The sequence below is a fragment of the Oncorhynchus keta genome, chromosome 23 (assembly GCF_023373465.1).
Source record: "Oncorhynchus keta strain PuntledgeMale-10-30-2019 chromosome 23, Oket_V2, whole genome shotgun sequence".
NCBI lineage: Eukaryota > Metazoa > Chordata > Actinopteri > Salmoniformes > Salmonidae > Oncorhynchus > Oncorhynchus keta.
Genome location: NC_068443.1, coordinates 26,366,143 through 26,375,955, shown reverse-complemented (window position 1 = coordinate 26,375,955; position 9,813 = coordinate 26,366,143). Strand labels below are relative to the sequence as shown.

The 9,813-nt window shown below is 38.9% G+C and overlaps 1 protein-coding gene across 5 annotated transcripts in view; it reads left to right on the top strand.

Moving 5' to 3' along the window:
* The first annotated feature begins 5,472 nt into the window (after nt 1-5,472).
* LOC118402082 (disks large-associated protein 1-like) overlaps nt 5,473-9,813 on the top strand; it is a 104,229-nt gene continuing 99,888 nt past the window's right edge. For all 5 annotated transcript variants that reach the window (XM_035799964.2, XM_035799965.2, XM_035799963.2 and 2 more), the window contains exon 1: nt 5,473-5,644. The gene's annotated coding sequence lies outside the window, so the exon portion shown is untranslated. The remainder of the gene's footprint in view (nt 5,645-9,813) is intronic.

The following is a 9,813-nucleotide window of genomic DNA, read 5'->3' as shown; positions in this document are numbered from 1 at the left end:
CACAGACATTTGCTTCCATCTACTGGTACAATGAAGGAAGCTAACACAGACATTTGCTTCCATCTACTGGTACAATGAAGGAAGCTAACACAGACATTTGCTTCCATCTACTGGTACAATGAAGGAAGCTGACACAGACATTTGCTTCCATCTACTGGTACAATGAAGGAAGCTAACACAGACATTTGCTTCCATCTACTGGTACAATGAAGGAAGCTAACACAGACATTTGCCTCCATCTACTGGTACAATGAAGGAAGCTAACACAGACATTTGCTTTCCAATACCATTTTCTTACAAATGACTACACCATGTGGCAGTTGGTGGGTATTGATTCTTGATTCAGATAATTCCTCCCAAACTTGAACAAGATGGTGCGGGTAAATTAAATAGTCATGAATAGGCTATATGGGATAATGTTTGGGATTTTACCAGTTGTGCAGTAAGCATATAGATTGGAGATGTACCTCTCCGTGTCATTTCTATACCAGAAAAACTCAATCAGAAAGTAAATAAAGCATTGCATATAATTTTAATAATAACCAATTTACTTAAATGAGCATTTTCATCATATTTTGACAAAATCATACATCTGCCCAGCTAGTTCTTTATTTATAAACACATTGATGTGTTTTATGTAAGCCCTGATTGGATCCCCATATTTGACAGTTGCTTCTCAACATTTTATGTAAGCCCTGATTGGATCCCCATATTTGACAGTTGCTTCTCAACATTTTATGTAAGCCCTGATTGGATCCCCATATTTGACAGTTGCTTCTCAACATTTTATGTAAGCCCTGATTGGATCCCCATATTTGACAGTTGCTTCTCAACATTTATATCGTTTTTCATTACTGGCCCACACATCCCTTTGTGCATTGTGATTTGCAAAGGCTGGATGAGATGATCCATGATTCACACAGTACAGAACATCTTGGAAGGAGGAAGTAGAATGTATATTTTAAGATCATACTATTTTAATTATGCTTCAGTATTCTTCAACTGTTTTTTTTGCCACACTTTTTCACTGCAAAGGGCACATAATACAGACACTTCTGTTGGAGTGCGGCACAGAGGAGTAGAAGGTTCAGCAATTGTCGATATTTTTAATTGTACAGTCAGTATCATGTACATCGTTAAGTCATAATACGTGCAAATCATACTGCGACTCATCTTCTTCAGACAAATAAACAAAAGGCCTGCATAAGGCCTAACCTTCCGTCCTAAGAAAGGCAGCAGTAGTCAAAGGCTGAGTGAATACATTAACATACAAGAGAGACTCTCCTCTGTAATTAGTTGTACTTGTATTGATATGACCTCCACACACTTCAGCCCTCCAGTTGAGTAAATGCCCTGAAGCTACTCAGAACTATTAGACAAAGTCTCAGTGAAAAGAAGATAACTCATTATCGCCACAGAAAGAATGGCTTAATTTCGAATTATATACTCCACATTGATTTAGGGAAGTATTCACAACTATTAGCAAGGGGTCAAATGACAATGCTTTATTGGCTTTATAGTGGGAGAGAGGATGGGGTAGCATCAATCAGATAACTAAAATAAAATAAATGTGATTTTCAGATGACTGGGACAAAGATCTTACTATGCAGGTGCCCATAGACTGTAAAGATAACATAGTAAACAAAACCTAGTTAAGGTTGAATAGAATGAAAATAAAATGGCATAAAATGGCATTGCAGAGTGAGTGCACCTATAACTGCAAATACAATATTCAGTAGTGAGTATAGCCTACTTCTCTTTCCATTTTTCATGCAGCCATTTGATGATACAATTTTACTTACACTGAATGAGCATGATTTCATTTTAAGGATATCAAATACATATTTATCTTCATTTCATCCATTCAGCTACTGCATGCTTTTTTTTATCTTACCAAAAAACACCTAATCTGAGGAACAAAATCGTTCAGGAAGAATGTCAGCTCTGACCGGGGTGTGAATTAGCCTCTTTTCATGCCAGATGTGTGTTTTTGTCCACAGTTTCAGATGGAAGAGTAAGCCTGCGTATGGAAAATGGAGCAGGAGGCACGGTGGGGTGGGATGGTGAGCTTTAGGGATCCCCATACCAATATAAAGGTATTATCATTAGATAGTATGTGAATGTGTCATAAGCCATGGCAACATGTTTAGAATTAAAGGAAACTAGCTTTATTACAAACAGAATATTTTGCTCTCTGACCCACGGCAAAAGGTGTAGCGCTGCAAGAAGTGAGCGGTTTTCCCCAAAATATATTCGATTCCTACTCTGATTTCTCTGACTTGCAAGAAATGGCATCAGCAGTCTAACAAAAGATGAATAGTTTGACCTTCACAGACAGCTAAGTGGAACGCTTTCCCTCTCATGTTTTAAGTTTCTTTACAACGATCCCAAAAAATACAGTTCCAGTCAAAAGTTTGGACACACCTACTCATTCAAGGGTTTTTCTTTATTTTTACTATTTTCTACATTGTAGAATAATAGTGAAGACATGAAAACTATGAAATAACACATAATCATGCAGTAACCTTGATGACAGCTTTGCACACTTGGCATTCTCTCAACTAGCTTCATCAGAAATGCTTTTCCAACAGTCTTGAAGGAGTTCTCACATATACTAAGCACTTGTTGGCTGCTTTTCCTTCACTCTGCAGTCCAACTCATCCCAAACCATCTCAATTGGGTTGAGGTCAGGTGATTGTGGAGGCCAGGTAATCTGATGCAGCCCTCCATCACTCTCCTTCTTGGTCAAATAGAGCTTACACATCCTGGAGGTGTGTTGCGTCATTGTTCAAAACCAGATGGGATGGTGTATCGCTGGAGAATGCTGTGGTAGCCATGCTGGTTAAGTGTGCCTTGAATTCTAAATAAATCACAGACAGTGTCACCAGCAAAGCACCCCCACGCCATCACACCTCTTCCTCCATGCTTCAATGGTAGGAACCACACATGCAGAGACAATCCGTTCACCTACTCTGCGTCTCACAAAGACAAGGCGGTTGGAAACATAAATCTCAAATTTGGACTCACCACACCAAAGGACAGATTTCCACTGGTCTAATGTCCATTGCTCGTGTTTCTTGGCACAAGCCAGTATCTTATTATTATTGGTGTCCTTTAGTAGTGGTTTCGTCACAGCAGTTTGACCATGAAGGCCTGATTCATGCAGTCTCCTCTGAACAGATGATGCTACGATGTGTCTGTTACTTGAACTCTGTGAAGCATTTATTTGGGCTGTAATTTCTGAGGCTGGTAACTCTAATGAACTTATCCTCTGCAGCAGAGGTAACTCTGGGTCTTCCTTTCCTGTGGCGGTCCTCATGAGAGACAGTTTCATCATAGCGCTTGATGGTTTTTGTGACTGCACTTGAAGAAACTTTCAACTTGACATTTTCCCATTGACTGACCTTCAAGTAATGATGGACTGTCATTTCTCTTTGCTTATTTTAGCTGTCATTGCCATAATATATATATATATATGTTAATATATATATATATATATATATATATATATATATATATATATATTAACATTTATTTAACTAAAGTCAGTTAAGAATAAATTCTTATTTTCAATGATGGCCTAGGAACAGTGGGTTAACTGGCTGTTCAGGGGCAGAACGACAAATGTGTACCTTGTCAGCTCAGGGGTTTGAATTTGCAACCTTCCAGTTACTAGTCCAATGCTCTAACCACTAGGCTACCCTAATATGGACTTGATCTTTTACCAAATAGGGCTATCTTCTGTATACCCCCCCTACCTTATAACAACACAACTGATTGGCTCAAATGCATTCAGAAGGAAAGAAACTCCACAAATTAACTTTTAACAAGGCATACCTGTTAAATGAAATGCATTCCAGGTGACTACCTCATGAAACTGGTTGAGAGAGTACCAAGAGTGTGCAAAGCTGTCATCAAGGCAAAGGGTGGCTACTTTTTGGTTACTACATGATTCCATATGTGTTATTTCATCGTTTTGATGTCTTCACTATTATTCTACAATGTTGAAAATAGTCAAAATAAAGAAAAACCCTTGAATGAGTAGGTGTGTACAAACTTTTGACTGGTACTGTGGATCCATGTCATTTATTTTTATATCAGGACATTTTTAGATCCAAAGTGCATTATAGCATAATCTGTCAGTTCATACAAAATGAACACCCATCTCTCGAAAAAGCAAGATTTTATTTCACTGTCTTCAGGCCCAAACTTAAAAACTTTATTACATCATCTTCACAAACTAGTTTGCTGTCGTTCCTCACAGTTTTGGCTGATCAGCAGATTTTTTTGGCAAACTAAATTGCATCTGTCATGGGTTTTCTTCATGTCCCCCTCTGTTTGTTGTGACAGCAGCGTAGCTAATGAGCCACAGTTGTGGACAAGACCACTCTGTTTTCAAAGCAGATGCCAGTTCTCATTTGATCTTCACTGAATAACCTGCATTCTCCTCTCCTCCACTCCTCCACTCCACTCCCCCACAATCCCTACAATACCTCACAGGATGGGAGAGTCTCTTATTGTTTAGTATTGCTATGATAGGCCAACCCACAGTAGGTTGAGCTGTGTGAGCATAGTAAAGTTATAGTATGTGATGTTTCTTTATAAAAATGTGTGAGATATAAGACAGGTAAAGATATAGCACAGATTGTACATTAACACTAAAGAATGTTTGTATTATACTTTTATGTCAGTATTTCTCTACTTTCAATACTGTAAAACATTTAGGGCTGGAGGACACTGAGTTTAGTATTCCTGAATTGTCCTGATAGTCCTGAACGTAATCCATCTCTGCATTTCACTTTAGCAAGTTAAAATGACTTTCAATAACACAATCATTGCCACATTAGTTACTAACACAGCTACACGGTGTGTGAGATAATTCGAATATTGATATGAAAAATTAGACACAATTGTTTGGAATTATTTTATTTTATAAGGGCCCCTAACACGCAATATACTGCTCCTCTCTTCCTGTAATGCTGGATTATTGGCAATGAAGGGAAAAATCTGTTGTTGCTTTTTAGGGATCATGTTGACCAAAACTCTAGGAATTGCTGAATAATTAGGCTATTAATAGCCCGTACCCAATTGCATTTGTTATGTGTATATGTATGCTGTACATAAACCTGTTTTGGCACAAGTATTTATATCTCTGACTTCAAATGCCATTTTTTTTACCAGTTCAAAAATAACGTTTGAAAATATGACAGAGCAAATAATTGTTATTAAGTCTGTTTTATGTCTCTTGTTATGCACTGAAGGAGAATGCACATTTTATAATGACATATTTTAATTTATAATATATAACTATATTCTATTCTATAAAATTATAGTCTATTCCTAACGCAATCGTCTCTATTGCAACAGAGCACCAGCTTAAATTGTTTCCCTCTCCTTAGTCCTTATCCACGCCGGGTCTTATTGGCATCCTCATTTTTCCAGTATGTGGGTTTTCGTCCTCTCTGCGCTGCAGCAACAGAGCGAGCTGTCATGTGCATGGAACAGAGGCTCGTGCGGTTTGATACCCAGCTATACAGCCACCACCAGTCGCTCTTTCTTATTATTTCTCATAAAAAAATATCGTTTCATTTAGGATTTATCGAATGTCACTCCACTCATGAATTCTGACTTGAGAAGACTGAAGGTAAGCTTTCAATATTTTCCCTACATGCTGCATGTTTTCCTCCATAGCAATAGCGAGTGGTTGATTGGTACATTTTTCCAATACTGATGCTGAGGAACGAACCACATCATTAGCCTACTATTATCTGCCTTATTTGATAATTGTTTGTTGACCGAAAGCCATTGTTTTCAATGAGCCTACATTGTAACCACCCAGATGACGGTTGTCTCAGACAGACTTGCATCACACTAGATGTGAAATAACATCAATCTATCGCCGATACAGCAGCCCACATCAGTTGCACACAGCATCGCACCATAGGACGCTTGATGAAGACAAAAGACAATCCCTACTTACTGCTCTTTCACATGTCGTGAATAGTCTGTGTGCTATTCGAGATCAACCTATTGATGAATGCAGTCCTATTTTCCTTAATACAGTATTATATTATTTCCTGGTGATGGAATGCGGTGCATGATGCGGTCAATATATCGTGAATCATCTAAGTTCAAACAAGTTGTAGCAGATTTAGCTATTGTCATTGTAGTGTTTTCAATTAAACGACAGTTTCTGCCATGAGCACATATCAAATAACCTACCATTCATATGACACATTTAGTATTAAATAAACGGATACTGTTGCTCAATGTGCGCAGCAGTGTTCAATGTTATAGAGAGATAGACGTTTATCATCATTCTGACAAAGAGAGAAGAGAACATGTTGCAGATATATCTATTTAACTAAGCAGGTATCGGGGGTTTTTGCCTTCCGAATTTTACATTTTAGTAGTCAGGGTTAAGTGCCTTGCTCAAAGATATATCTGAATATTTCTTCACCTAGTTTGCTCAGGGATTTAAACCAGCAACTTTCCAGTTACTGGCCCAACACTTAACTGCTAGGCTACCTGCGGTTACCTAAATATTTAGTACCTAAATACTAAATACTATTGATGTTTTTCATGGAGCTAAGCTGATATTATTGGAATCATAGGTACAGTTGGCTATATGTTGTTACATATGTTACATATTCCACTTGCAGAACTTTAAAAAATATTTTATTTGAACCTTATCCTCTTTGTTAAACTTAAGAAAGTATGACAAAGCACTGTCACTACAATAGCCTACACTCCTTTTACTGTGACAGGACAAAATAAGTATGCTATTTAGATTTGTGCATCTCACTCATCGGCTGTATGTCACAGTGCCTTTATCTTTGCTCAGAAATGTACTTTCTCTCGATTTCTCTCTCTCTCTCTCTCTCAGAGGCATTGGAGCAATAATTTGTCATACAGTAACTGGAATGTATTGTCTGAGACGGTCCTCTTCCAGTCTTGGATTGGTGTTTGTTTGAGAGGTGACAAAAGGCACTAAATCTGATTAAAGGTCCAAATTGGTCCAGACACAAATACTTCATATCGATGTTGACTTAACTACCTTCTGTCAGACTGCCATTTTCTGCCATTTTCTTTATAGTTTGTACATCTACCAAGATGTCACAATTATTTTATGTTGAAAGAAAGACCTTAAATATGTTAGGCTTGGCTACTATCATCCTCGGTCACTTTTGAGCCCTTTATCAATTTCACTGGATCAGTATGCCCATTTATGTCTTGTTATTTGGCAGCAGCAGTAGTAAACACTGGGTTAATTAATTTAGAGACATTTTTAGAGACTTCGTTGTGCCACACACTCTGGGGGGAGATACTGTATTTCAATTGAGTTAGGACCAAAAATATACTGTTTGTATTCCTAAACATTTGTTTTATATAGTTTGTAGATAAAGTAGCAGTGTCAATGTGTCTTAACATCAAGGGCTGCAGTATCACAGTATCACATAGTGGAACCAGTCGTCAAGTGCCAAGCATCCTCCGCATCACAGTCCCCCCTCTCACTGTGTCAGAACTATAACAGGATTACAGAGATGTCATTTCTATGTAAAAGATAGAGCATATGTATGTACATACTCTACCCCCACAACAAATATGCTCTTTTAGATGTTGCTTCATCCTACCACAGACTGCCACTGCTGAAAATGAGATGTTTCGATGTTTCATTCAGATAAACTTGAAGGAAATGTGACATCTATAAATATAGCACGTCTGACTTGTACTCTCTCTAATGTCATCACAATTGCGTACAAAGGAGAGGAGGTTTAGGCTAACATTTAGTCTGACTAGTACTCTGACGTCATCACCATGGGTAAAAGATAGAGGAGGCTTAACATTTGGTCTGGCTGCCGAATGCCTGTCAGTGTAGGCTGGTCAGTTTGTTTCAGCCAGTGGTTCGTCATCATCATGCAGTGGGGATAGATGACAACCGAGTCCTGAGGAGGAGGGAGGAGAGAGGCCAGTCCAACTGCGGAGGAGGGTGCATAATCAGATTCATTAGAGCACAGCTAGTCCACTGTGTCAAGTGAACTGGCGCTATGTCATTTCATCTCTGAACAGCGTCAGCTCCACACAGCCAGAAATAGCCTCCAGCCGTGGCTTTGCTTTTAGAACTGCAGCCAGCTCTGTCTCTACCACTATAAAATACATGGGATTCTATTATATAGGGCTGGAGCAGAAACGGAAAATAGTCTAAATCAGGAGTTGAATCAGTGTGGTGTTTTATGTTGTCATTTGTTATTGAGACAATACATTTCCTCTGATTAAAGCTGAGGTTCAATTGGAATGAGGCGTGATAGCTAACAGGAAGCTGGGTACTCTGTAGTAGACTCTGTGGTAGACCTTTGTCTGGGACTGAGTGACACTATCTGCGGTCTTCCAGACAGATTTCTGTATGGATCTAAAGGACAAACACTCCTGGAACACATACTGCTGTACACACTCAGTTTTGTATTCTTGTTACAATCACTGCCTGGTAGAATCTTGAACAAACTCAATAGACAGGTAATAATAGTGGTGTATATCCTCCTCGTGATAGCTAGCGTTGGTTTATCTGTCAGCCCAACAATGGCCTATTCCTCTCAAACGTCCTCCTGCTCCACTAGTCCCCAGAGAGTCCTTCCAATGGCTTATCATCTAAACCATTCAACCACTGGGGAACATCATACTACATTAGGTCAGGTGTAAACCAAAATCTCTCAGGACAGTTTGACCCTTGTCACACTTCTAATCCAAGCCAAGCCAAAGCAAGCTGTGCTGTGCTGTCCTGGTTACCCATCCACCATAGTTGCTGGAACCCTGCTAGAAAGAACCATGTGAAACGAAAATAAGCAAGCAAGCATAGTGTTTCAGATCTGCACTAAAAGGGTGTGAAAAGGGTATTTAATTGACTGCCCCCAAAGTGGTCTGTTTACCTGTCCCAGATTTGACCTTTCAATAGAGTGCATCTCTATAAATAGGAACTGCTTGTATAGAAGAATAGCCATCTTTGCCATAATATTTGACTATTTCATAAAGTATGTAACAACAAACATACAAATCATGTGTGGAATAGTATAAAATGTTTTTGTGAAAAGTTTACCTGCAACACAGTGTTTTCAAAATGATGAATGATTTCCCCCTGCTTGTGTTGGACTATACACCCACCACCCACATTCACTCTGTGCTGCTGAACCTTTGACACAGTTTTCTCTGAGGATGGGCCTGGTGGTCTGGGTGGAATAATTTTGGATTAACAGAGACTAAAACGTGATGATGTTTTCAAATGTGGGTAATGCCGGTGTCAAAAAAATAATGTAATGTACCTGAAGTGAAAGTATCCTTTGATTTAAGTGGAAAATTCATCAAACCGGCTAAATAGCTTAGATTGAGACGTACAGTATTTGCTTGAGGATTAAGAAAATATGTAAATACATTCAGAACGTTTTACAACAGACCTGCATAATCCTCAGCCATTTTGAATGTTGATTGTGAGATTGGTTGGTTGATGCATTCTACACATTGCACTGTACACTCCAAAAGAGTTCTTGGCTGTCCCCACAGGATAACCCTTTTTGGTTCTAGGTAGAACCCTTTTTGATTCCAGGTAGAACTATTTTGGGTTCCATGTAGAACCACTGTGGAACCAAAAAGGGTTCTTCAAAGGGTTCTCCTATGGGGACAGCCGAAGAACCATTTTAGTATCTAGATAGCACCTTTTTGTGTGTGGTGCAGTTTCCACGGTTACCAGGCGTACTGTTGACCCTATGCAGGAATAATAGACCATTGCATTGATTGCAGGGAGTCTGGGGAAACATCATGATA